Raw genomic sequence first — 24,663 nt, 5'->3', positions numbered from 1 at the left:
TATGTAGATAACATTTATTGAATGTCTCATGTTCTAGGCACAGTCACTGTTCTTCAGTGAAGGCACTCTGCCTTCATGGAGCTGACATTCTGTTGTGTGTGGGGGAACGTAATAAACAGAATGGTTTCAGGTAGTGGTAAGTGCCGTGAGGAAAATAGGACCATGTGATATGGCATGGATGGAAATGGTTTTACTATAGATTGAGTGGTTAGGGAGGGCCTTTTTAGAGGTGGTAATTTGACCTGTGACTGCAATTACTAGAAAAAATCAGCCATAGTGACGATTTGGAGGAAGACTGCTACAGATAGCAGGAACAGCAAATGCATTAGATGAGCTTTGATTCTAGAGAATCTACAAATGTAAATTAATTATTTGGTTTGTCTGTTAAGCTTTTCATATTTGCGGCCAGATGATGCAGACAGATTAAAATTATTTTATGTGTAGTAACCAAATATAATATGTTGGTGTTGTTTAAACCCTGACTCAAACCAATTGTAGAAAGTCATTTTTGGAACACTGGGGGAAATCTGAATATGGATGGGTATTATATGATATCAAGGAGTTATTGTAACTTTGTTAGGGATGGTAATGGCATTATGTTTATGTAAGAAAATGCCCACTTTTTATTAGTGATAGAGACTGAAGAATTAGGGAGAAAGCTTGCAAATGTCTGGTATTTTATTTTATTTTATTTTGAGATGGAGTTTCCCTCTTGTTGCCTAAGCTGCAGTACAGTGGCGTGATCTCAGCTCACTGCAGCCTCCACCTCCTGGATTCAAGCAATTCTACTGCCTCAGGCTCCCGAGTAGCTGGAATTACAGGAGCGTGCCATCATGCCTGCTGACTTTTTGTATTTTTAGTAGAAACAGGGTTTCACCATGTTAGCCAGGCTGGTCTTGAACTCCTGATCTCAGGTGATCCGTCCGTCTTGGCCTCCCGAAGTGCTGGGAAAGGCGTGAGCCACCATGCCCAGAGATGTCTGTTATTTTAAACAGATACCAGATAAAAACCAAAAAAAGCAGTGGAGGGAGATGAGATAGATGAAGCAGGTCAGGCACAATCTGGATAATTGTTGGGTTGGGGTGATGGGTACATGGATATTAATAATATTGTTCTCTGCTTTTGTGAGGTTTGAAAATGTTCATATTTTAAAATATATTTTTTTGGCTGGGCCCAGTGGCTCATGCCTGTAATCCCAGCACTTTGGGAGGCTCAGGAAGGTGGATTGCTTGAGCCTAGGAGTTCGAGACCAGCCTGGGTAATGTGATCAAATTCTGTCTGTACCAAAAAATTACAAAAATTAGACAGGCATAATGACACATGCCTGTAGTCCCAGCTACTGGGGAGGCTAAGGTGAGAGGATGGCTTGAGCCCAGGAGGCAGAGGTTGCCATGAGCTGAGATTGTGCCACTGCACTCCAGCTACTTGGGAGGCTGAGGTGAGAGGATGGCTTGAACCCAGGAGGCAGAGGTTGCAATGAGTCGAGATTGTGCCACTGCACTCCATCCAACCTGGGTGACAAAGCCAGCAGACCCTATCTCAAATGAGTAAATGAAATACAGTAAAATAATATTTTTTTGAAAATGTTCATTCGTATTTAAGCTGGACATGGTGGTGCACACACCTGTAATCCTAGCACTTTGGGAGGCTGAGACAGGTGGCTCACCTGAGGTCAGGAATTTGAGACCAGCCTGCCCAACATGGCAAAACCCTGTCTTTACCAAAAAATACAAAAAGTAGGTGGGCATGGTGGCGGGTGCTTGTAATCCCAGCTACTCGGGAGGTTGAGGCGGAAGAATGACTTGAATCCAAGAGGCAGAGGTTGCAGTGAGCCAAGATTGCGCCACTGCACTCCAGTCTGGGTGACAGAGTAAGATTCCATTTCAAGAAGAAAAAGAAAATGTTCAATCATATTTTAAAATGTTTTAAAATAATTTGTAAAAGTGGCCAGGTGAAATGGCTCACGCCTGTAATCCCAGCACTTTGGGAGGCCGAGGCGAGTGGATCGAGACCAGCCTGGCCAACATGGTGAAACCTGGTCTCTACTAAAAACACAAAAATAAAGAAAATAAAAATACAAATACAAAAATTAGCTGGACGTGGTGGTGGGTGCCTATAATCCCAGCTACTTGGGAGGCTGAGATAGGAGAATTGCTTGAACCCAGGAGGTGGAGGTTGCAGTGAGCTGAGATTGTGCCACTGCACTCTAACCTGGGTGACAGAGTGAGACTCTGTCTCAAAAAAAATTTGTAAAAGTACCATATTTAATTGTCTCTTCCCTCCCCTGTTTCTTTTCATTTTGATAAAATGCAGTATTTTGTTTCTATTTGTAAATGTTCAGTATTTATTCAACAAACAGGAGTGTTGTATTTCAGGCACTGTGCCAGTGCTTGAGTTACAACAAAGGGCAGGCTCTTAACACCTGCCTGTAAGGGGCTTATGGCTTGCTGGTGGAAAGGAGAGTTCAGCAGTGTGGATTGTGTTAACATGGAAAAGATTTCTGTATTTTCCTGAGGGCATACAGGATTAGCATCTTAGTTTAGTATGTATGTGATTGGATTCTTAAAAAATATTTTTCCTTCTCTACAGAATACAAAATTTAAGAAATTCTGTATATGGCTAGATGTCAAGTCTGAATCAGTGTTGTAGTCATTTTCCTTATTCATATGTACTATAGGGCACTCGAATAAATTATTTATTATCTTTTGACATCCCAATTTGTTGTTACTTTAATTAATTAATTTTTTTTTTGGACAGAGTCTCACTCTGTGGCCCAGGCTGCCGTGCAGTGGTCCCATCTTGGCTCATTGTCACCTCCACCTCCCAGGTTCAAGTGATTCTCCTGACTCAGCCTTCCAAGTAGCTGGAGTTAGAGGTGCACGCCACCACGCCCAGCTTATATTTTATATTTTTGGTAGAGACGGGGTTTCATTATGTTGGCCAGGCTGGTCTTGAACTGCTGACCTCAAGTGATCCGCCCGCCTCGGCCTCCCAATGTGCTGGGATTACAGTCGTGAGCCACCATGCCCGGCTACTTAAATTTTTTTTTTTGACATAATTTCAAACTTAACAGAAAGATTTGAAAAATAGTACTGAGAACTCCTGAATACCTATTATTCAGATTCACCAATTTTTAATGTTGTCATACTTACCTTCTAATTTTCTCTCTCTCTTTTTTTTTTTTTTTTGAGATAGAATCTTGCTGTGTTACCCAGGCTGGAGTGCAGTGGTGCCATCTCGGCTCGCTGTAACCTCTGTCTCCCAGGTTCAAGTGATTCTCCTGTCTCAGCCTCCTAAGTAGCTGAGATTACAGGTGCCCGCCACCATGCCCAGCTAATTTTTGTATTTTAGTTAGAGACGAGGTTTCACCATCTTGGCCAGGCTGGTCTCAAATCCCTGACCTCAAGTGATCAGTCTACTTCAGCCTCCCAAAGTGCTGGGACTATAGGCATGAGCCACTGTGTCTGGCCCCTTATTCTCTTTTGAATCCTTTAAAAGGAAATTGCTTACATTATACCCATTACATTACATTATGCCTATTTGTTTCTAAATATTCACTGTGTATTGTGTTCTTTTGCAGTATCACTGCACCAGTTAACCAAATTCAGGAAATTTAACTTTGATAATATTAATCTACAGCTCATTTTCCAGTTTTGTCAAATTGTCCCAATAATAGCATTTATCCCTTTACAGCATTTTCCTCATAGGACCCAGTTCAGGATCACAACATGCCTTTAGTTTTCATATCTCTTTAGTCTCCTGTAATGTGGAACAGTGCACCTAATAAGCAATCTGTGGGGATAACTTTGAGATAGTGCAGATACTCTGCTCCTCATCAGATCATCCTGTTCCTCATCACTCCCCACATCTCCCAAGGCCCATGTAGCATCCATTGATGTTTCTTGCATATACTCATCTTTACTCTGATGGTTGGAAAGGGTTTATTTTGTAACTCATCCATTTTCTTCACTAATGGACATTCTTTTATAAGGAAGAGACATTCTTTTATCTGATTAATATAGAATCATGTGTTCCCTGTTTTATTCAGTGGGTTATAACCCATTATTACCTTTATTTTGATGTTCAAATTGTCCCAGATTTGTCCATTAGGAGCCTTTCCACGTGGGCTCCTATATCTTTTTAACATGCCCTCTTTTTTGTTTTTGAGACGGAGTCTCACTCTGTCGCCCCAGGCCAGAGTGCAGTGGTGCGATCTTGGCTCACTGCAACCTCCGCCTTCCAGGTTCAAGCAATTCTCTGCCTCAGCCTCCCAAGTAGCTGGGATTATAGGCATCCGCCACCACCCCTGGCTAATTTTTGTATTTTTAGTAGAGACGGGGTTTCACCATCTTGGCCAGGCTGGTCTTGAACTCCTGACCTCGTGATCCCCCTGCCTTGGCCTCCCAAAGTGCTGGGATTACAGGCATGAGCCTCCATGCCCAGCCTTTTCTTAAAAAAAGTATTTCCTGTGTTTCTGGCACAGCAAGATGTTGCAAGCGCATCTTGTTTCTTTCCTGTGTCAGTCTTGGAATGAGCCATTTTCCATGGAACCCTGGTTAATTTTAGTGGGCAATCCAATTTGGTGTTGTTGTGTTATTTATATACAGGAAGAACCTCTTTTTTACTGCATCAGGAAATCACTAGGAAACTAAATTTAAATTAGATTTTTGGTAGTAAGTTTATATTTCTTTGAAGATTTTATGAAATAATCACCTAAGATTCAGCAATTTATTATCATAAAGCAATTTTTTTCTTGCTTTGTTTTTCAAATACATGATGAGTTATGTTCTGATACGTTCTTAATTGTGATCATGTGAAATGAAGAAAAGATTGTGTGTGTTTAGCCACTTAACTGTTTATTTAAAAACTAAAGTTTATACTTTTAACTGTTTTTAACTAAGTCATCAGACATTCTAATCTGAAGAAAACTGTTGCTTTTCCATGAAATTTAAAATGAATTTTAAAAATTGGGCTGGGTGTGGTAGCTCACACCTGTAATCCCAGCACTTTGGGAGGCCGAGGCAGATGGATCACTTGAGGCCAGGAGCTGAAGATTAGTCTGGCCAACCTGGTTAAACCCCGCCTGTACTAAAAAATACAAAAAAAGTAGCCAAGCGGGGTGGTACATGCCTGTAATCCCAGCTACTCAGGTGGCTGGGGGCAGGAGAATCGCTTGAACCTGGGAAGTGGAGGTTGCGGTAAGCGGAGATCATGCCACTGTACTCCAGCCTGAGCAATAGAGCAAGACTCTGTCTTATAAATAAATAAATAAATAAATAAAGTTATAAAACAGAATTTCTGTATGTGATTGAAAACTCACCAGTACATTCTTTTTTTTTTCCCCCGGGCAGTTACTGTTACATCTTGGTATATTTCTTAGCCAGTTTCTCACCTGTGTATGGATGTTTGCTTTATTTACTTATTCAACCTAACTTTTTTTTTTTTTTTTTTTGAGACGGAGTCTTGCTCTGCCGCCCAGGCTGGAGTGCAGTGGCCGGCTCTCAGCTCACTGCAAGCTCCGCCTCCCGGGTTCACGCCATTCTCCTGCCTCAGCCTCCCGAGTAGCTGGGACTACAGGCGCCCGCCTCGTCGCCCGGCTAGTTTTTTGCATTTTTTAGTAGAGACGGGGTTTCGCCGTATTAGCCAGGATGGTCTCGATCTCCTGACCTCGTGATCCGCCCGTCTCGGCCTCCCAAAGTGCTGGGATTACAGGCTTGAGCCACCGCGCCCGGCCTTATTCAACCTAACTAATATGTGTTTTTTCAAAGTAATATTTTGAATATTTTAAATTTTCAACTAATTAATATCTGTACATGGTTTTAAAAGTCAATTTCAAAAGACTTATAATGAAAAAAGTGGTTTCCTATGCCACTCTCCTAATCCCCTAGTTGTACTGGTTAAACAGAAACATTTAGCTCTCAAAAATTATTTTTCTAGTCTATACCTTTATATTTCTAAGTAGTATGTTCATATTTCTCTGTATTATGTACTTATATTTCTACTAATATGCGTAATTTCTACTTTTAATCTCAGTTTAAATGTCTTTTTTTAAGTTAATTTTTTTAGAGAAAAGTAATATATACAAAGTGTACCAAATTTATACGGTGCAGAGAATGTACAGGGAAAAAAAACAAGGCTCCTTGCCATTCTTGTCTTCCTATGTCCCAAGTCTTTTCTCTGAAGTTATATCTCTTTCCTCCTGTATTTTATGTGTACATCCAGTGTAGTGGTTCTCAGAGTGTGGTCTGTGGACTCTTGAGGTGGCTCTTCAAGTGTTCAGGAGGTCTGCCAGGTTGAAACTATTTCAGAATAATACCAAGTTCTCGTTTTCTGTGTAACTGATACGAACATAAGTTGACATTTGCACTGATGGTACAAAAAACAATGGTGCATTAAACTACTGGCCCTGTAGCACAAATCAAGACAGTGGCCAAACTGCATTAATAATCACTATATTTGTCGTGATTACAGTTTGCAGTAAAAAAAAAAAAAAAAAAAAAAAAGAGGGCGGGGCATGGTGGCTCATGCCTGTAATCCGAGCACTTTGGGAGGCTAAGGCAAGTACATCACGAGGTCAAGAGATCGAGACCATCCTGGCCAACATGGTGAAACCCCGTCTCTACTAAAAATACAAAATTAGCAGGGCGTGGTGGCACATGCCTGTAATTCCAACTACTTGGGAGGCTGAGGCAGGAGGATGGCTTGAACCCAGAAGGCAGAGGTTGCAGTGAGTCGAGATTGCACCACTGCACTCCAGCCTGGTGACAGTGTGAAACTGTTTCAAAAAAAAAAAAAAAGCAATAAAAATTGTTAATTTATTAATGTTGATTCTTTTTTTTTTTTCTTTTTTTTAAATTATACTTTAAGTTCTAGGGTACATGTGCATAACGTGCAGGTTTGTTACATATGTATACTTGTGCCATGTTGGTGTGCTGCACCCATCAACTCATCAGCACCTATCAACTCGCCATTTACATCAGGTATAACTCCCAATGCAGTCCCTACCCCCCCCCCCATGATAGGCCCTGATGTGTGGTGTTCCCCTTCCCGAGTCCACGTGATCTCATTGTTCAGTTCCCACCTATGAGTGAGAACATGCGGTGTTTGGTTTTCTGTTCCTGTGATAGTTTGCTAAGAATGATGGTTTCCAGCTGCATCCATGTCCCTACAAAGGACACAACTCATCCTTTTTTATGGCTGCATAATATTCCATGGTGTATATGTGCCACATTTTCTTAATCCAGTCTGTCACTGATGGACATTTGGGTTGATTCCAAGTCTTTGCTATTGTGAATAGTGCCGCAATAAACATACGTGTGCATGTGTCCTTATAGCAGCATGATTTATAATCCTTTGGGTATATACCCAGTAGTGGGATGTCTGGGTCATATGGTACATCTAGTTCTAGATCCTTGAGGAATTGCCATACTGTTTTCCATAATGGTTGAACTAGTTTACAATCCCACCAACAGTGTTAAAGTGTTCCTAGTTCTCCACATCCTCTCCAGCACCTGTTGTTTCCTGACTTTTTAATGATTGCCATTCTAACTGGTGTGAGATGGTATCTCATTGTGGTTTTGATTTGCATCTCTCTGATGGCCAGTGATGATGAGCATTTTTTCATGTGTCTGTTGGCTGTATGAATGTCTTCTTTTGAGAAATGTCTGTTCATATCCTTTGCCCTCTTTTTGATGGGGTTGTTTGTTTTTTTCTTGTAAATTTGTTTGAGTTCTTTGTAGGTTCTGGATGTTAGCCCTTTGTCAGATGAGTAGATTGCAAACATTTTCTCCCATTCTGTTGGTTGCCTGTTCACTCTGATGGTAGTTTCTTTTGCTGTGCAGAAGCTCTTAAGTTTAATGAGATCCCATTTGTCAATTTTGGCTTTTGCTGCCATTGCTTTTGGTGTTTTAGACATGAAGTCCTTGCCCATGCCTATGTCCTGAATGGTACTACCTAGGTTTTCTTCTAGGGTTTTTATGGTATTGAGTCTAACATTTAAGTCCCTAATCCATCTTGAATTAATTTTTGTATAAGGAGTAAGGAAAGGATCCAATTTCAGCTTTTTACTTATGGCTGGCCAATTTTCCCAGCACCGTTTATTAAGTAGGGAATCCTTTCCCCATTTCTTGTTTCTCTCGGGTTTGTCAAAGATCAGATGGCTGTAGATGTGTGGTATTATTTCTGAGGACTCTGTTCTGTTCCATTGGTCTATATCTCTGTTTTGGTACCAATACCATGCTGTTTTGGTTACTGTAGCCTTGTAGTATAGTTTGAAGTCAGGTAGCGTGATGCCTCCAGCTTTGTTCTTTTGACTTAGGATTGTCTTGGCAATGCGGGCTCTTTTTTGGTTCCATATGAACTTTAAAGCCATTTTTTCCAATTCTGTGAAGAAAGTCATTGGTAGCTTGATGGGGATGGCATTGAATCTATAAATGACCTTGGGCAGTATGGCCATTTTCACGATATTGATTCTTCCTATCCATGAGCATGGTATGTTCTTCCATTTGTTAGTGTCCTCTTTGATTTCACTGAGCAGTGGTTTGTAGTTCTCCTTGAAGAGGTCCTTTACATCCCTTGTAAGTTGGATTCCTAGGTATTTGATTCTCTTTGAAGCAATTGTGAATGGAAGTTCATTCATGATTTGGCTCTCTGTTTCTGTTACTGGTGTATAAGAATGCTTGTGATTTTTGCACATTAATTTTGTATCCTGAGACTTTGCTGAAGTTGCTTATCAGCTTAAGAAGATTTTGGGCTGAGACAATGGGGTTTTCTAAATACAATCATGTCATCTGCAAACAGGGACACTTTGACTTCTTCTTTTCCTAACTGGATACCCTTATTTCTTTCTCTTGCCTGATTGCCCTAGCCAGAACTTCCAACGCTATGTTGAATAGGAGTGGTGAGAGAGGGCATCCCTGTCTTGTGCCAGTTTTCAAAGGGAATTTTTCCAGTTTTTGCCCATTCAGTATGATATTGGCTGTGGGTTTGTCATAAATAGCTCTTATTATTTTGAGGTACGTTCCATCAATACCGAATTTATTGAGCGTTTTAGCATGAAGGGCTGTTGAATTTTGTCAAAAGCCTTTTCTGCATCTATTGAGATAACCATGTGGTTCTTGTCTTTGGTTCTGTTTATACGCTGGATTACATTTATTGATTTGCGAATGTTGAACCAGCGTTGCATCCCAGGAATGAAGCCCACTTGATCATGGTGGATAAGCTTTTTGATGTGCTGCTGAATACGGTTTGCCAGTATTTTATTGAGGATTTTTGCATCGATGTTCATCAGGGATATTGGTCTAAAATTCTCTTTTTTTGTTGTGTCTCTGCCAGGCTTTGGTATCAGGATGATGTTGGCCTCATAAAATGAGTTAGGGAGAATTCCCTCTTTTTCAGTTGATTGGAATAGTTTCAGAAGGAATGGTACCAGCTCCTCCTTGTTACCTCTGGTAGAATTCAGCTGTGAATCCATCTGGTCCTGGACTTTTTTTGGTGGGTAGGCTATTAATTATTGCCTCAATTTCAGAGCCTGCTATTGATCTATTCAGGGATTCAACTTCTTCCTGGTTTAGTCTTGGAAGAGTGTAAGTGTCCAGGAAATTATCCATTTCTTCTAGATTTTCTAGTTGATTTGCATAGAGGTGTTTATAGTATTCTCTGATGGTAGTTTGTATTTCTGTGGGGTCGGTGGTGATATCCCCTTTATCATTTTTTATTGCATCTATTTGATTCTTCTCTCTTTTCTTCTTTATTAGTCTTGCTAGTGGTCTGTCAATTTTGTTGATCTTTTCAAAAAACCAACTCCTGGATTCATTGATTTTTTGGAGGGTTTTTTGTGTCTCTATCTCCTTCAGTTCTGCTCTGATCTTAGTTATTTCTTGCCTTCTGCTAGCTTTTGAATGTGTTTGCTCTTGCTTCTCCAGTTCTTTTAATTGTGATGTTAGAGTGTCAATTTTAGATCTTTCCAGCTTTCTCTTGTGGGCATTTAGTGCTATAAATTTCCCTCTACACACTGCTTTAAATGCGTCCCAGAGATTCTGGTATGTTGTATATTTGTTCTCATTGGTTTCAAAGAACATCTTTATTTCTGCCTTCATTTCGTTATGTACCCAGTAGTCCTTCAGGAGCAGGTTGTTCAGTTTCCATGTAGTTGAGCGGTTTTGATTGAGTTTCTTAGTCCTGAGTTTTAGTTTGATTGCACTGTGGTCTGAGAGACAGTTTGTTATAATTTCTGTTCTTGTACATTTCCTGAGGAGTGCTTTACTTCCAATTATGTGGTCAATCTTGGAATAAGTGCGATGTGGTGCTGAGAAGAATGTATATTCTGTTGATTTGGGGTGGAGTTCTATAGATGTCTATTAGGTCCGCTTGGTGCAGAGATGAGTTCAATTCCTGGATATCCTTGTTAACTTTCTGTCTGGTTGGTCTGTCTAATGTTGACAGTGGAGTGTTGAAGTCTCCCATTATTATTGTATGGGGGTCTGAGTCTCTTTGTAAGTCTCTAAGGACTTGCTTTATGAATCTGGGTGCTCCTGTATTGGGTGCATATATATTTAGGATAGTTAGCTCTTCCTGTTGAATTGATCCCTTTACCATTATGTAATGGCCTTCTTTGTCTCTTTTGATCTTTGATGGTTTAAAGTCTATTTTATCAGAGACTAGGATTGCAACCCCTGCTTTTTTTTGTTCTCCATTTGCTTGGTAGATCTTCCTCCATCCCTTTATTTTGAGCCTATGTATGTCTCTGCATGTGAGATGGGTCTCCTGAATACAGCAGACTGATGGGTCTTGACTCTTGATCCAGTTTGCCAGTCTGTATCTTTTAATTGGAGCATTTAGTCCATTAACATTTAAGGTTAATATGGTTATGTGTGAACTTGATCCTGCCGTTATGATATTAACTGGTTATTTTGCTCGTTGATGCAGTTTCTTCCTAGCCTCAATGGTCTTTACATTTTGGCATGTTTTTGCAATGGCTGGTACCAGTTGTTCCTTTCCATATTTAGGGCTTCCCTCAGGGTCTCTTGTAAGGCAGGCCTGGTGGTGACAAAATCTCTAAGCATTTGCTTATCTGTAAAGGATTTTATTTCTCCTTCACTGATGAAACTTAGTTTGGCTGGATATGAAATTCTGGGTTGAAAATTCTTTAAGAATGTTGAATATTGGCCCCCACTCTCTTCTGGCTTGTAGAGTTTCTGCCAAGAGATCTGCTGTTAGTCTGATGGGCTTCCCTTTGTGGGTAACCCGACCTTTCTCTCTGGCTGCCCTTAAGATTTTTTCCTTCATTTCAACTTTGGTGAATCTGGCAATTATGTGTCTTGGAGTTGCTCTTCTCGAGGAGTATCTTTGCGGTGTTCTCTGTATTTCCTGAATTTGAATGTTGGCCTGCCCTACTAGGTTGGGGAAGTTCTCCTGGATGATATCCTGAAGAGTGTTTTCCAACTTGGTTCCATTTTCCCCCTCACTTTCAGGCACCCCAATCAGATGTAGATTTGGTCTTTTTACATAATCCCATACTTCTTGCAGGCTTTGTTCATTTCTTTTTCTTCTTTTTTCTTTTGGTTTCTCTTCTCGCTTCATTTCATTCATTTGATCCTCAATCGCTGATACTCTTTCTTCCAGTTGATCGAGTTGGTTACTGAAGCTTGTGGATTTGTCACGTATTTCTCGTGTCATGGTTTTCATCTCTGTCATTTCGTTTATGACCTTCTCTGCATTAATTATTCTAGCTATCAATTCTTCCACTCTTTTTTCAAGATTTTTAGTTTCTTTGCACTGGGTATGTAATTCCTCCTTTAGCTCTGAGAAGTTTGATGGGCTGAAGCCTTCTTCTCTCATCTCGTCAAAGTCATTCTCTGACCAGCTTTGATCCGTTGCTGGTGATGAGCTGCGCTCCTTTGCAGGGGGAGATGCGCTCTTATTTTTTGAATTTCCAGCTTTTCTGCCCTGCTTTTTCCCCATCTTTGTGGTTTTATCTGCCTCTGGTCTTTGATGATGGTGACGTACTGATGGGGTTTTGGTATAGGTGTTCTTCCTGTTTGATAGTTTTCCTTCTGACAGTCAGGACCCTCAGCTGTAGGTCTTTTGGAGATTGCTTGAGGTCCACTCCAGACCCTGTTTGCCTGGGTATCATCAGCAGAGGTTGCAGAAGATAGACTATTGCTGAACAGCGAGTGTACCTGTCTGATTCTTACTTTGGAAGCTTCCTCTCAGGGGTGTACTCCACCGTGTGAGGTGTGGGGCGTCAGTCTGCCCCTAGTGGGGGATGTCTCCCAGTTAGGCTACTCAGGGGTCAGGGACCCACTTGAGCAGGCAGTCTGTCCCTTCTCAGATACAACCTCCGTGTTGGGAGATCCACTGCTCTCTTCAAAGCTGTCAGAGTCGTTTGCGTCTGCACAGGTTTCTGCTGCTTTTTTTGTTGTTGTTGTTTAGCTGTGCCCTGTCCCCAGAGGTGGAGTCTACAGAGACAGGCAGGTTTCCTTGAGCTGCTGTGAGCTCCACCCAGTTCGAGCTTCCCAGCAGCTTTGTTTACCTACTTAAGCCTCAGCAATGGCGGGTGCCCCTCCCCCAGCCTCGCTGCTGCCTTGCGGTTAGATGGCAGACTGCTGTGCTAGCAATGAGGGAGGCTCCCTGGCTGTGGGACCCTCCCAGCCAGGTGTGGGTATCATCTTCTGGTGTGCCCGTTTGCTTAAAGCACAGTATTGGGGTGGGAGTTACCTGATTTTCCAGGTGTTGTGTGTCTCAGTTCCCCTGGCTAGGAAAAGGGATTCCCTTCCCACTTGTGCTTCCCAGGTGAGGCGATGTCTTGCCCTGCTTCAGCTCTTGCTGGTCGGGCTGCAGCAGCTGACCAGCACCGATTGTCCGGCACTGCCTAGTGAGATGACCCCAGTACCTCAGTTGAAAATGGAGAAATCACTGGTCTTCTGTGTCGCTCGTGCTGGGAGTTGGAGACTGGAGCTGTTCCTATTCGGCCATCTTGCCAGAAGGATTCATATTCCCAATGTTGATTCTTGCGCACATGTGTTTTTTATATTCCATGTGACAAAATGGGAAGTTTTGTTGTTTTTTTTTGAGATGGAGTCTCACTCTGTCGCCTGGGCTGGAGTGCAGTGGCCGGATCTCAGCTCACTGCAAGCTCCGCCTCTTGGGTTTATGCCATTCTCCTGCCTCAGCCTCCCGAGTAGCTGGGACTACAGGCACCCGCCACCTCGCCCGGCTAGTTTTTTGTATTTTTTAGTAGAGACGGGGTTTCACTGTGTTAGCCAGGATGGTCTCGAACTCCTGACCTTGTGGTCCGCCCGTCTCGGCCTCCCAAAGTGCTGGGATTACAGGCTTGAGCCACCGCGCCTGGCCTGTTTTTTTTTTTTTTTTAAGTTCAGGGCTGTAAGTGCAGGTTTGTTACATAGGTAAACTTGTGTCATAGGTTTTGTTGTACAGATTGTTTCACCACCCAGGTATTAAGCCTAGTACCCATTAGTTATTTTCCCTTATCCTCTCCCTCCTCTCACCCTCCACCCTCTGAAAGATTCCAGTGAGTGTTCTTCCCCTCGGTGTGTTCTTATGTTCTTGGGAAGGTTGTTATTGGGTCTTCCACTGCATACCACAGTGTGATGCTTATTTTGAGAGAAGAGCCTGTTTGATTTAGTTATAAACTGGATTAGCAAACTAGTCACTTTTTTCATGGAACACATTTTTACTTGAAAGAAGCAAACTGTATTTATGTGAACTTGGATATTTTTGCATATTTTCTCAAAAATAAATGAAGTGAGCCTTTCACTTCAAGAAAAACAAGTGACACAATTTATTGCCGAGATAAAATTCAGACTTTCAAGCAAAAATTAGAATTGCGGAAAACTCCTATCAGTCACTGTAATTTTGGCAGTTTCTCAGGACTTTGCAATGAGATTGGTTGTGTTATTAACAAACGATTTTTTTTTTTTTTTTACTGTTACATAATGAAATGTGTCATGTTTGCAAGAGGTACATAACTTGGTGAAACAATATTTTTCAGATGACAATGATGTTACAAAGTCATGTCTGGGTGAAAGGTCTATGTAAAGTGCAGTATCGAACAGTTGATTTTTCACTGAGATAGTACGAGGTTTCACTGATATGGTTTCAGATTCCACATTGCAATTAAGTTCAAGCTGCCTTTGTAAAGTATTGGGGTAGTATCAAAGAGGAATAACACCCACACTTACCTGAAAAGGTTATTAAAAATACTACTCCCTTTTTCAACTACATATTTGTGTGAAACTGGATTTTCTTATAATTTAACCAGAACAGCATATCATGATAGATTGAATACAGATGGAGATGTGACAATCCGGCTTTCTTTTGTTAAGCTAGCCATTAGAGAGATTTGCAAAAAATGTGTAGTATTACCACTCATTAAGTTTTTGAAAATATTTTAATGAAAGTTACTTTTATTAGATATGGTGGGTTTGCAGTGTTTTTTTTTTTGTTGTTGTTGTTGTTGTTTTTTGAAATGGAGTCACACTTTGTCACCCAGGCTGGAGTGCAGTGGTGCAATCTCAGTTCACTGCAACCTCGGCCTCCCAGGTTCAAGCTATTCTGTTACCTTAGCCTCCTGAGTAGCTGGGATTACAGGCATGCACCACCACACCAGGCTAATTTTTGTATTTTTAGTAGAGACAGAGTTTCACTATGTTGCCCAGGCTGGTGTTGAACTCCTGACCTCAAGTGATCTGCCCACCTCAACCTCCTCAAGTGCTGGGATTACAGGTGTGAGCCACCGCATCTGGCCTATTACTGCAGTTTTAAAATAATACATTTTAAAGCATTTATGAGTTTTACTTTCTAATAGGGTAAGTGTATTAGTTCGTTCACACACTGCTATAAATACCTGAGACTGGGTAATTTATAAAGAAAAGGGGTTTAATTGGCTGAAGGTTCCATAGGCTGTATAGGAAGCGTGGCAGCATCTGCTTCTGGGGAGACCTCAGGGAGCTTTTACTCATGGTAGAGGGCAAAGCAAGAGTCGATGTCTTACATGGCAGGAGCAGGAGAGAAGGGGGAGGTGCCACATAATTTTAAACAACCAGATCTCATGAGAAGTCCATAATGAGAACAGCACCAAAGGGATGGTGTGAACCATTAGAAACTGCCCCGATAATCCAGTCACGTCCCAGCAGGCCCCACCTCCAACACTGGGAATTACACTTTGACCTGAGATTTGGGTGAGGACACAGATCCAGACCATATCAGTAAGTATCAATAGATATGAAAGCTTTTTCAAATCTTCCAATGATTTTTGTTTCCTTTTTTTTTTTATTCGGGATCTGTCTCTCATACCCAGGCTAGAGTGCAGTGGTGAGATCTTAGTTCACTACATTCTTTGCCTCCTGGGCTCAGGCAGTCCTCCCACCTAAGCCTCCGAAGTAGCTGGGACTACAAGCACGTACCACCACACTTGGCTCATTTTTCTATTTTTAGTAGAGACGGGTTTCACCGTGTTGTCCAGGCTGGTCTCAAACTCCTGGGCCGAAGCAATCCATAGTGCCTGGCCAATTTTTAAGATTATGAAGGTCCTCAGGAACGGGTGCGATGGCTCACATCTGTAATCCCGGCACTTTGGGAGGCCGAGGCAGGTGGATCACCTGAGGTCAGGAGTTCGAGACCAACCTGGCCAACATGGGGAAACACTGTCTCTACTAAAAATACAAAACAGCTGGGTGTGGTGGCGGGCACCTATAATCCCAGCTATTCAGGGAGTATGAGGCACAACAATCGCTTGAACTGGGAGGCAGACGTTTCAGTGAGCCGAGATCACACCACTCCGCTTCAGCCTGGGTGGCAGAGCTGAACTCTGTCTCAAAAAAAAGAAAGATAACTGCTGCTCCAGAGAATTAATCAATTTTTGATGGGCCCGCTATTCTCCTTTCACCCCATCTTTCAGTTATGTCAGAATTTTTGATTATTTTAAACAACAATTCCGCAAATGCCTATTGAAAGCCAAATTTGTGTTCTAAGCTTTTGGGCACATCGTAGTGATCAAAACAAAATCTCTGCTCTGGTAAGGAAACAGATTTTGTGGATGGTGATTATGGAAATAAGTGACCTGGAAAAGGAAGCTAGAGGGTGGGGTTAACTTTATATTTTTATTTTTTTGCCTTTCCACGAAAATTTTGATGTTCGTATTGACTACTAATGTGGTAAGGTGCTCAGGGAAGGTATCATGGATAAGGAAACATTTGAACACAGATGTAAAGGAAGTGAATGAGTGAGCCTCGTGGTTATCTGGGGGAAGAGCATTGAAGGCAGTGTGACTAGCCATAGCGTGCTTGACCTGCTTGAGAAATAGCCTAGAAACGATTGGGGCTTTCCTGGAGTAGGTGAGGAGAATGGTAGTCTCTGAGAACAGAGGTATCAGGGGCTCATGTTCTTCAGTTATATGAAATACTTATATTACCTTGGGTAACTTCTTAGCCATTTTTTACCTCTCTTCTCTTTTCTGGATTTCCTGTCAGTCAGGTAACAGGATTCTATTGCCGTCTCTACTTTACCTGCTGTTAGTTCCTATTTTTGTTGTTGATTTAAAAAAAGAATTCCTTTTACTATCAATTTAGTGGGGATTGGAGGGAGATTTGAGATAAAGGTCTTGTATACCTTTATCTTACCATGTTGTTAAAATATGTGAACTTCTGCTTTTGATAATCATGATAATTTTACCAGAAAAAAGTTATATTAGTGATATGGAACTGGGCTCTCCACATTTGGTGAATAGGTTTGCTTTAGAAAGCCTAAGTCTATTTTGACAGCTAGGGTCTTTAATAGAAAATACTTAATACTTTTATTAAGTGAAGAAAATCATGTGATATAAGATTTGTTACAGAACACCTACAAAAGCTATATTATGGGATTTTATTTTATTTTTTATGAAATCATGTTTAAAGAACTAGATACAGTAGTCCTCCCTTATCCATGAGGGATACAGTCCAAGACCCCCAGTAGATGCTTACAACCACAACATGCATACCTTTTATAAAGTTTAATTTACAAATTGGGCAGAGTAAGATGTTAATAGCAAAAAATTACAACTATATTCAATAAAAATTATGTGAATGTGTTCTTTCTCTCAAGATATTATACTCACCCTTCTTGTGATGATGGAAAATGATGATAAAATGGCAAAGTGAGGTTAATGACTTGGGCACGGTGTAGGCATTCATAAGCGTTTAAAGCTTATGAGCTGTTTATTTCTGGAGTTTTTTCTTTAATATTTTTGGACCATGTTGACCATAGGTAAGTGAAACCATGGGCAATAAATTGTGGTTAAGGGGAGACTACTGTATAGTATTGGTTAAAACTCACCATTCTGTTTTCTTGACTGTCTTCCTGCCGTTTCTCTGATGTATCCTTATCCTTATTCTCCACTTGAAATTTTACTTTTAAAGGTCAGCTCTTAAACTTATTTCAGTTTTTTCCTTTAGAATTAATAGCTGTCCCTTCTGTGTTCCCATAGTATTTGGTACTTATTTGTAGCAGTTACCATGTTTTATTAGAACATTGTTCTACTGTGAGGGCCAAGTTCCTGAAAATCTCCATGGTAAATATGGTAAATACGGTTGAGTAACGTATGTAACATATGTAATAATCTTACGTAAAAGTAGTCATGGGAACTGAAGTTCTGAGTGAAAGCCCTCATAGCTGTGCGTTTAATTAAAAAAAAAAAAAGAGAGTGACCAAACTCAACAAGTTCCCTACAGGCTCTACCTGATCCGGCCCTGACTACCTCTGATCTCATTGTGTGCCATTTCCCTTTCCTTCTACTTCCCTTCTTTCAGTTCTTTGCACTTGTTAGGCATCTTCCTGTCACATAGTCTTTCCTATTTTTTCTCTCCCAGGAATACTCTTCCTCCAGAATTGTGTGGCTTGACTGGCTAGTGGCTACGATTCATGTTTTTAGCTTCTTAGAGAGGATCCTGTTGATAGTCAGCCTTTACCATTTGTTTTGTTTTCTTTCTTTCCTTTTTGTAATAAGGTCTCATTATGTTGCCAGCGCTGGATTGCAGTGGCTATTCACAGGTGCTATTATAGCTTACTGCAGCCTTGAACTCCTGGCCTCAAGTGATCCTACTGCCTGTTTTATTTTCTTTTTTCTTTTTTTTGAGACAAGGTCTCACTCTGTTGCCCAGGCTGGAGTGCAGTGGCTGAATGTCAGCTCACTGCAACCTCTACCTCCCGGGCTCAAGCGATCCTCCCACCTCAGCCCCCTGAGTAGCTGGAACGGGCATGTACCACCACACCCAGCTAAGTTTTTGTAGAGACATGCTTTTGCCCTGTGGCCCAGGCTGGTCTGGAACTCCTGAGCTCAAGCCCTCTGCCCACCTCGACCTCCCAAAATTCTGGGATTACAGGCGTAAGCCAGTACGCCTGGTCTTTTTCTCTTTGTTTTTTGAGACAGGATCTGGCTCTGTTGCCCAGACTAGAGTGCAGTGGCATGATCCCTACTTACTGCAACTTCCACCTCCTAGGCTCAAATCATCCTCCAACCTCAGCTTCTCAAGTAGCTGGGACTACAGGTGCCTGCTACCACACCCAGCTCATTTTTTAAAAAATATTTTTTGTAGAGACAGGGTTTTGCTATGTTGCCCACGCTGGTCTTGAACTCCTGAGCTCAAGCGATCTGCCTGCCTCAGCCTCCCAAAGTGCTGGAATTACAGGTGTGAGCCACTGCATGTGACCTATTTTCTTTCTTTTTTTTTTTTTTTTTTTTTTTTTTTTGAGGCAGAGTCTCGCTCTGTCGCCCGGACTGGAGTGCAGTGGCCGGATCTCAGCTCACTGCAAGCTCCGCCTCCCGGGTTTACACCATTCTCCTGCCTCAGCCTCCCGAGGAGCTGGGACTACAGGCGCCCGCCACCTCGCCCGGCTAGTTTTTGTATTTTTAGTAGAGACGGGGTTTCACTGTGTTAGCCAGGATGGTCTCGATCTCTTGACCTCGTGATCCGCCCGTCTCGGCCTCCCAAAGTGCTGGGATTACAGGCTTGAGCCACCGCGCCCGGCCGACCTATTTTCTTAATAGCACGTTTTGCTCTAAAATTACCTTGGTTTTTTTTGGTCTCTCATTTGCATGTAATTTCCATGAGAGCAAAGACTTTCTATGTCCTGTTCATGGCTGATGCCAGTGCCTAAAACAAGTGCCTAGCTCTTTATAGGCTTTCAATAAATATTTATTGAATGAGAACCATAAATGAATAAGTGATAGCTAATGTATTGTCAGTGTTATTGTATCTTCTAAAATATTAATAGGCTACTGTAAAATTAATTTCTGTTTCCTGAGTGACTTTTCTAGGTTTTGTTCTCATTCCAGATGCTTGGGATGGAAGAAGTTTGAATGACCTATCCTGTGTGTATCCTCCTTGCCATAGCTGAATTCATCTTTTTGAAACCCTTTTCCCAGACTCTTGGGTTTATTTATTTTATTCCAGTGTGAATGCATGTTTTTTCCCTCATAGATGGCAGTTCTGGATTAGCAGTTTTAAGGTCTTGACTTTGTTTTTAGTTATCTGTCTTTAACAAGCTTCAATTTAAAATATTCCTTCTTTTCTCTCCCAATTATCTTTACTGATCCTCAGTTGTCTCTTTTTATTATCTCCAACAGAAGGAACTTGCTGTTTAGGTTTACTGAAACTAACAGTCTGAAGATTGCAAAAAAGTATACAGGTAAATAAATGTGCATAGATGAGACTTAACATGTACAATAATTCACATTAGGATTGGGATTACTATTTTTATCTAGAATGTGAAATTTGTTAGGAAAGGGTAGCACCTTTCTATCTTTTTATCACCTTGATCAGTGACTTATAGGGAAAATTCAAACCAAAAAAGGTTTGTTAAATAAAGTAGCTGACATCAGCATACAGGATAATGAATTCTTGGTTTCCCCAAACCAGTATTCTAGAGTTGTTTAATATCTTGGCATTTTTTGTTTCTTGCAACAAGAATTTTCACTTCACTGTCTGAATATACTGATCCAAGGAAAACAAAAATAGCATTTAGTCAGAGATAACCTTGGAAATCCCTAAAGTTGCCCTTAAAATATACAGTATAAATATGCAGTCTCTGAAAGTCCAGCACTTCCCATTTTGCCTCCCCTATTAGAACAAATCATGTTTTCATTGTTAAGTATCAGAGAAAGAGTAAGTTTGTGTATATGGCCTGTAATGTGGGAAAAATAAATGGCTCCAAAGATTAGAATCTGACAGCATAGTAAGATGCTCACATTCTGAGAGACACTTGGAAAGTGAGACCTAATATAGAGCAGCAAAATTTAATCTTCTATTTTGTGTTGATTCTAGGCATATAATCAGTGAGCAGAAGGGCAAGCATAATCTCCTACATGGTTTAAATTATTTTTTTCTTGTCAAGTTCACTTTATGGGCACGATGTCTTTTCATTCAAACTTCTTCCATCCCAAGCATCTGGAATGAGAACAAAACCTAGAAAAGTTCACATCCAGAGGTGTTCTCCCAAATTCCAACTTTCAGTATGCCTTTACTGTCAGGCATTGAAGTGTCAATAATTCTTCCTGGTTTTCGTCTTACAACTCATGTTCTCTTTCTTTAGTACATACAGTTTGTTTGTTTATTTATTTGTGGAGATAGTCTCACCTATTTCACCTATGTTGCCCAGTCTGATCTCAAACTCCTGGGCACAAGCAATCCTCCCCCCCATGAAGTGCTAGGATTACAGGCACGAGCCGCTGCACCCAGCCTCTAGAACATAATCTTTCATTACTATTCTCCAGGTTGCATGTTTTGACTGACCTAAATCATATATGTGGAGTAAAAACAAATTTTATCTAAATAAACTTGTTGGACTTCATTCAAGGAGAAATTGTTTCCTTGGACAGTTTTGCTCCCAACATTAGATCCTGCCTTCTCCGGACAGCTGTCATCTTTTTAATTTAGTTTTCTGATTTTATTTTTATTTATTTTGTTACTGCAACCTTTGCTTTGGTCTTTAACAACTCAATGTTTTGGTTTAATCTTCAAGAGGAATTTGAGGTTCACTCGAATAAGTTAGACTAGTTTGAGGTAGGTGTAGCTAGAGGATTGAAGGCCTGCTTAAAAAAAATGTGGTGGTGGGTAGGGGGAAGAATTCAAAGGGAAGAAGCTTATGGACTTCCTTTGCCTGGATGATTTCTAAAAACTAGCTGACTCGTCATCTTTAAAACAACAACAATAAGAGCTATCATGTGCATATGTTACTTTGTTCAATATTTACAACAACCCTTTGTGATAAATATTTTCATTTTTCAGTTGAGGAAATGGAGGCACAGAATGATTAATAACTTGCTAATGAGTCACAGTGGTGATGGGGATGTGGGGATTTAAATCAGTGGGTTTTGAGTTACCTGAGTAAAGAATTCCAAAATTGAGGACATCACTATTTCTATATTTCCTTCTAAGGAAAACAGTATAAGGTGTATTTTTATCTCCAGTAGGCGTGGTCATTGGCAAGAGAAGGAAAGATTGGTGATTTTATTTCAGTGATGGGATTGGGACTTAATTTCTCTGTGGTTTTTCTGGGTATTCCAGATTTTGTATAGTGAACTTATTTTAAAAACCAATCAAGTTGATGTTTGATGTATAATTTATACACAATATGAGGCACACGTTTTATGTATAGTTAGATGAATTTTGGCAAATGTGTGTATCCGTACAGTCAGCACCTCAATCAGGACATAAAACATTCCATCACTCTAGAAAGTACCTTCATGCTTTGCTATCAGCCACCCACATCTCCTGCCTCAGGCAACTACTCCTCTGATTTTCGACATCATACATGAGTTTTCTTTGTTTTAGAATTTCATGTAAGTAGTAGTAGTATTACTCTTGTGTTTGATATTCTGCTCATCAAATGTTTTCCCTTCAGCATTTTATTATGCAAAATTGCAAACATAGAAAAGACGAAAGAATTGTACATTGAACGCCCATCTCCCTGCCACCTAGATTCTATAATTAACAATTTGCTACTTTTTACTTTATATTTCTAGCCATCTGTCTGTTCCTCCAACCATCCATCAGCCAAACCTGTTGCTTTTTATGTTTTTTTTTTTTTTTTTGAGGCGGAGTCTTGCTCTGAGCCCAGCTGGACAGTGGCCGGATCTCACTCACGGCAAGCTCCGCCTCCGTGTTTCCCGCTCTCTGCCTCAGCCTCCCGAGTAGCTGGGACTACAGCGCCCGCCATCGCCCAGCTAGTTTTTGTATTTTTAGTAGAGACGGGGTTTCTTTGTTCGCCAGGATGGTCTCGATCTCCTGACCTTGTATCCCCCGTCTCGGCCTCCCAAAGTGCTGGGATTACAGCTTGGCCACCGCGCCCGGCCTTTTATGCATTTTAAGTTACAAAATTAAAAAAAATAAAGTTACAGATGTCAGTGCATTTTACCCCTAAAAAGCTACAGTTTTCATGTCACTAACTAGAGTCAAATATTTGTTTACAGTTATTTAGTTTTTTTCTTTGAGACGGAGTCTCACTCTGTCACCCAGGCTAGAGTGCAGTGGCATGATCTCGGTTCACTGCAGCCTCCGCCTCCCGGGTTCAAGCAGTTCTCTGCCTCAGCCTCCTGAGTAGCTGGGATTACAGGCACCTGCCACCACGCCCAGCTAATTTTTTTGTATTTTTAGTAGAGATGGGGTTTCACCATCTTAGCCAGGCTGGTCTTGAACTCCTGACTTTGTGATCTACCTGCCTCAGCCTCCCAAAGTGCTGGAATTACAGGCTGTTTACAGTTTTTAAAGTAAACTCTACCTACAGTGAAATGCACAAATCTTAAGTGTACCATTTAAGTTTTGCCAAATGCATCTGTTACCCAAATCCTATGAAGGTATTGAGCACGAACAACCATCGCCTCGAAAAGTCATTCCCTCATGCTCCTTCCTTGTCAGTCCTGTCCCCATCCCTTGAAGACAGAACCAATGTTCAAGTTGTTTTTTTTTTTTTTTTTTTTTACTTTAGATTAGCTTTGCCTGTCTAGAATTTCAAATAGATACTTTGTGTCTGCTTTTCCCTTAGCATGATATTTTTGAGATTAATCCATATTGATACATTTATCAGTAGTTCCTTCTTTGTTGTTGCTGTTTGGTATCCCTTTGTAGCTGTATAACATAATTTATCCATTCACTTGGAGATTTATTTTTTCTCTAATTTTTGGCTATTATGAGTAAAGCGATGAACATTCATATACAAGTCTTTGTATCCATGTTTTCCAATTTAGGCATGGAATTACTGGATCATAGGTTAAATGTATGCATAGCTAACATTATTAGAAGCTGCCAGAGAGTCATGTGTGGAGTTCCAGTTGTGGAATATCCTTGCCAATGTTTGGTGGTTTTGGTCTTTTTAGTTTTAGTCTTGTTGGGTGTGTAATGGGGGCTTACTATAGTTTATATTTACATTCCTCTGGTGACTAAAGATATTGAAGATTTTTAAATTTACTTATTGGCTATTTTTGTATGTTTTGTAAAATCTTTTGCCTATTTTTTTGTGGGGTTGTCTTATTAGGATATAAGAGTTTTTCTCATATATTCAGTATTCACATTACATATATGTGTTTATATACACACACACACACAAACATATGTATATATAATTTTATCTGTTTTTAGCTTACCAGCTTGTCCTTTTGTTTTCTTAATGCTGTCTCTGAAGAGCAGAGGTTTTGATTTTGATAAAGTCAAGCTTACTAATTTTTTTAAGAAATGGTAGTACTTTCTGTATCCTGTGAAATGCTTGCCCATGATATAATCACATAAACTTTCTGCTCTGTTTTTTCCAGAAGCTTTATAGTTTTAGGTTTAGTTTTTGTATCTGGTGTGAGGTAGGTGTTGAGATTCCTTTTTTTCCTATCTGGCTCTCCAGTTGTTTCACTACCATTTTTGTTTGTTTGTTTTTGGAGACAGACTCTGTCTCTGTTGCCCAGGCTGCAGTGCAGTGGCACAATCGTGGATCACTGCAGCCTCAACCTCCTGGGCTCAAGCAATCCTCCTGCCTCAGCCTCCTGAGTAGCTGAGACTGCAGGGATACACCACCATGCCTGGCTAGTTTTAAATTTTTTTTGTAGAGACAGAGTCTCACTATATTGCCCAGGCTGGTCTTGACTCCTGAGCTCAAGCAATCCTCCTACATCAGCCTCCCAAAGTGCTGGTATTTATAGGCATGAGCCACTGCACTCAGCCTACCATCATTTGTTGAAAAGACAGTTCCTTCCTCATTGTCTTGGCACTTTTGTTGGAAAATCATTTGATGATGTATCTGAGTCTATTTCTGGACTCTAGTCTGTCCTTACACCAGTAGCCCCAGTGTTGATACAGTTGGATTTAAATCTGTCAGTTTGCTGTTGGTTTTCTGTTTGTCCCACCTGTTCCTTTTCTCATTTCCTGCTTCCTTTTGGATTGAGGGTTTTTAAAAATCATATTACATTTATCACCACTTTTGGCTTATACTTTTAAAAAAAATCTTTTATGGTTCTTTTAGGGTTTATGCTATGCATCTTTATCACAGTCTTCAAGGAATAATAGATGGTTGTATGTATAATATGAGAAACTTAAAACAGTATACTTTCGTTTACTCCCCTCCTGTCCTTTGTGTTAATATTGTTACGTATTTTATTTTATTTTATTTTATTTTTGAGGTGAG

At 40.7% G+C, this 24,663-nt stretch overlaps 1 protein-coding gene across 12 annotated transcripts in view; it reads left to right on the top strand.

Annotated features, from left to right (window-relative positions):
* RNF111 (ring finger protein 111) overlaps positions 1-24,663 on the top strand; it is a 121,193-nt gene that overhangs the window by 3,846 nt on the left and 92,684 nt on the right. The window contains exon 2 of one of the 12 annotated variants that reach the window (XM_033189939.1): positions 19,625-19,686. The exons of the other annotated variants lie outside the window; for them this stretch is intronic. The gene's annotated coding sequence lies outside the window, so the exon portion shown is untranslated. The remainder of the gene's footprint in view (positions 1-19,624; positions 19,687-24,663) is intronic. 12 annotated transcript variants of the gene reach the window in all.

This window comes from Trachypithecus francoisi, unplaced genomic scaffold, assembly GCF_009764315.1.
Source record: "Trachypithecus francoisi isolate TF-2019V2 unplaced genomic scaffold, Tfra_2.0 Lachesis_group3, whole genome shotgun sequence".
In the NCBI taxonomy this organism is placed as follows: domain Eukaryota; kingdom Metazoa; phylum Chordata; class Mammalia; order Primates; family Cercopithecidae; genus Trachypithecus; species Trachypithecus francoisi.
This window is presented reverse-complemented; position numbering and strand designations above follow the sequence as displayed.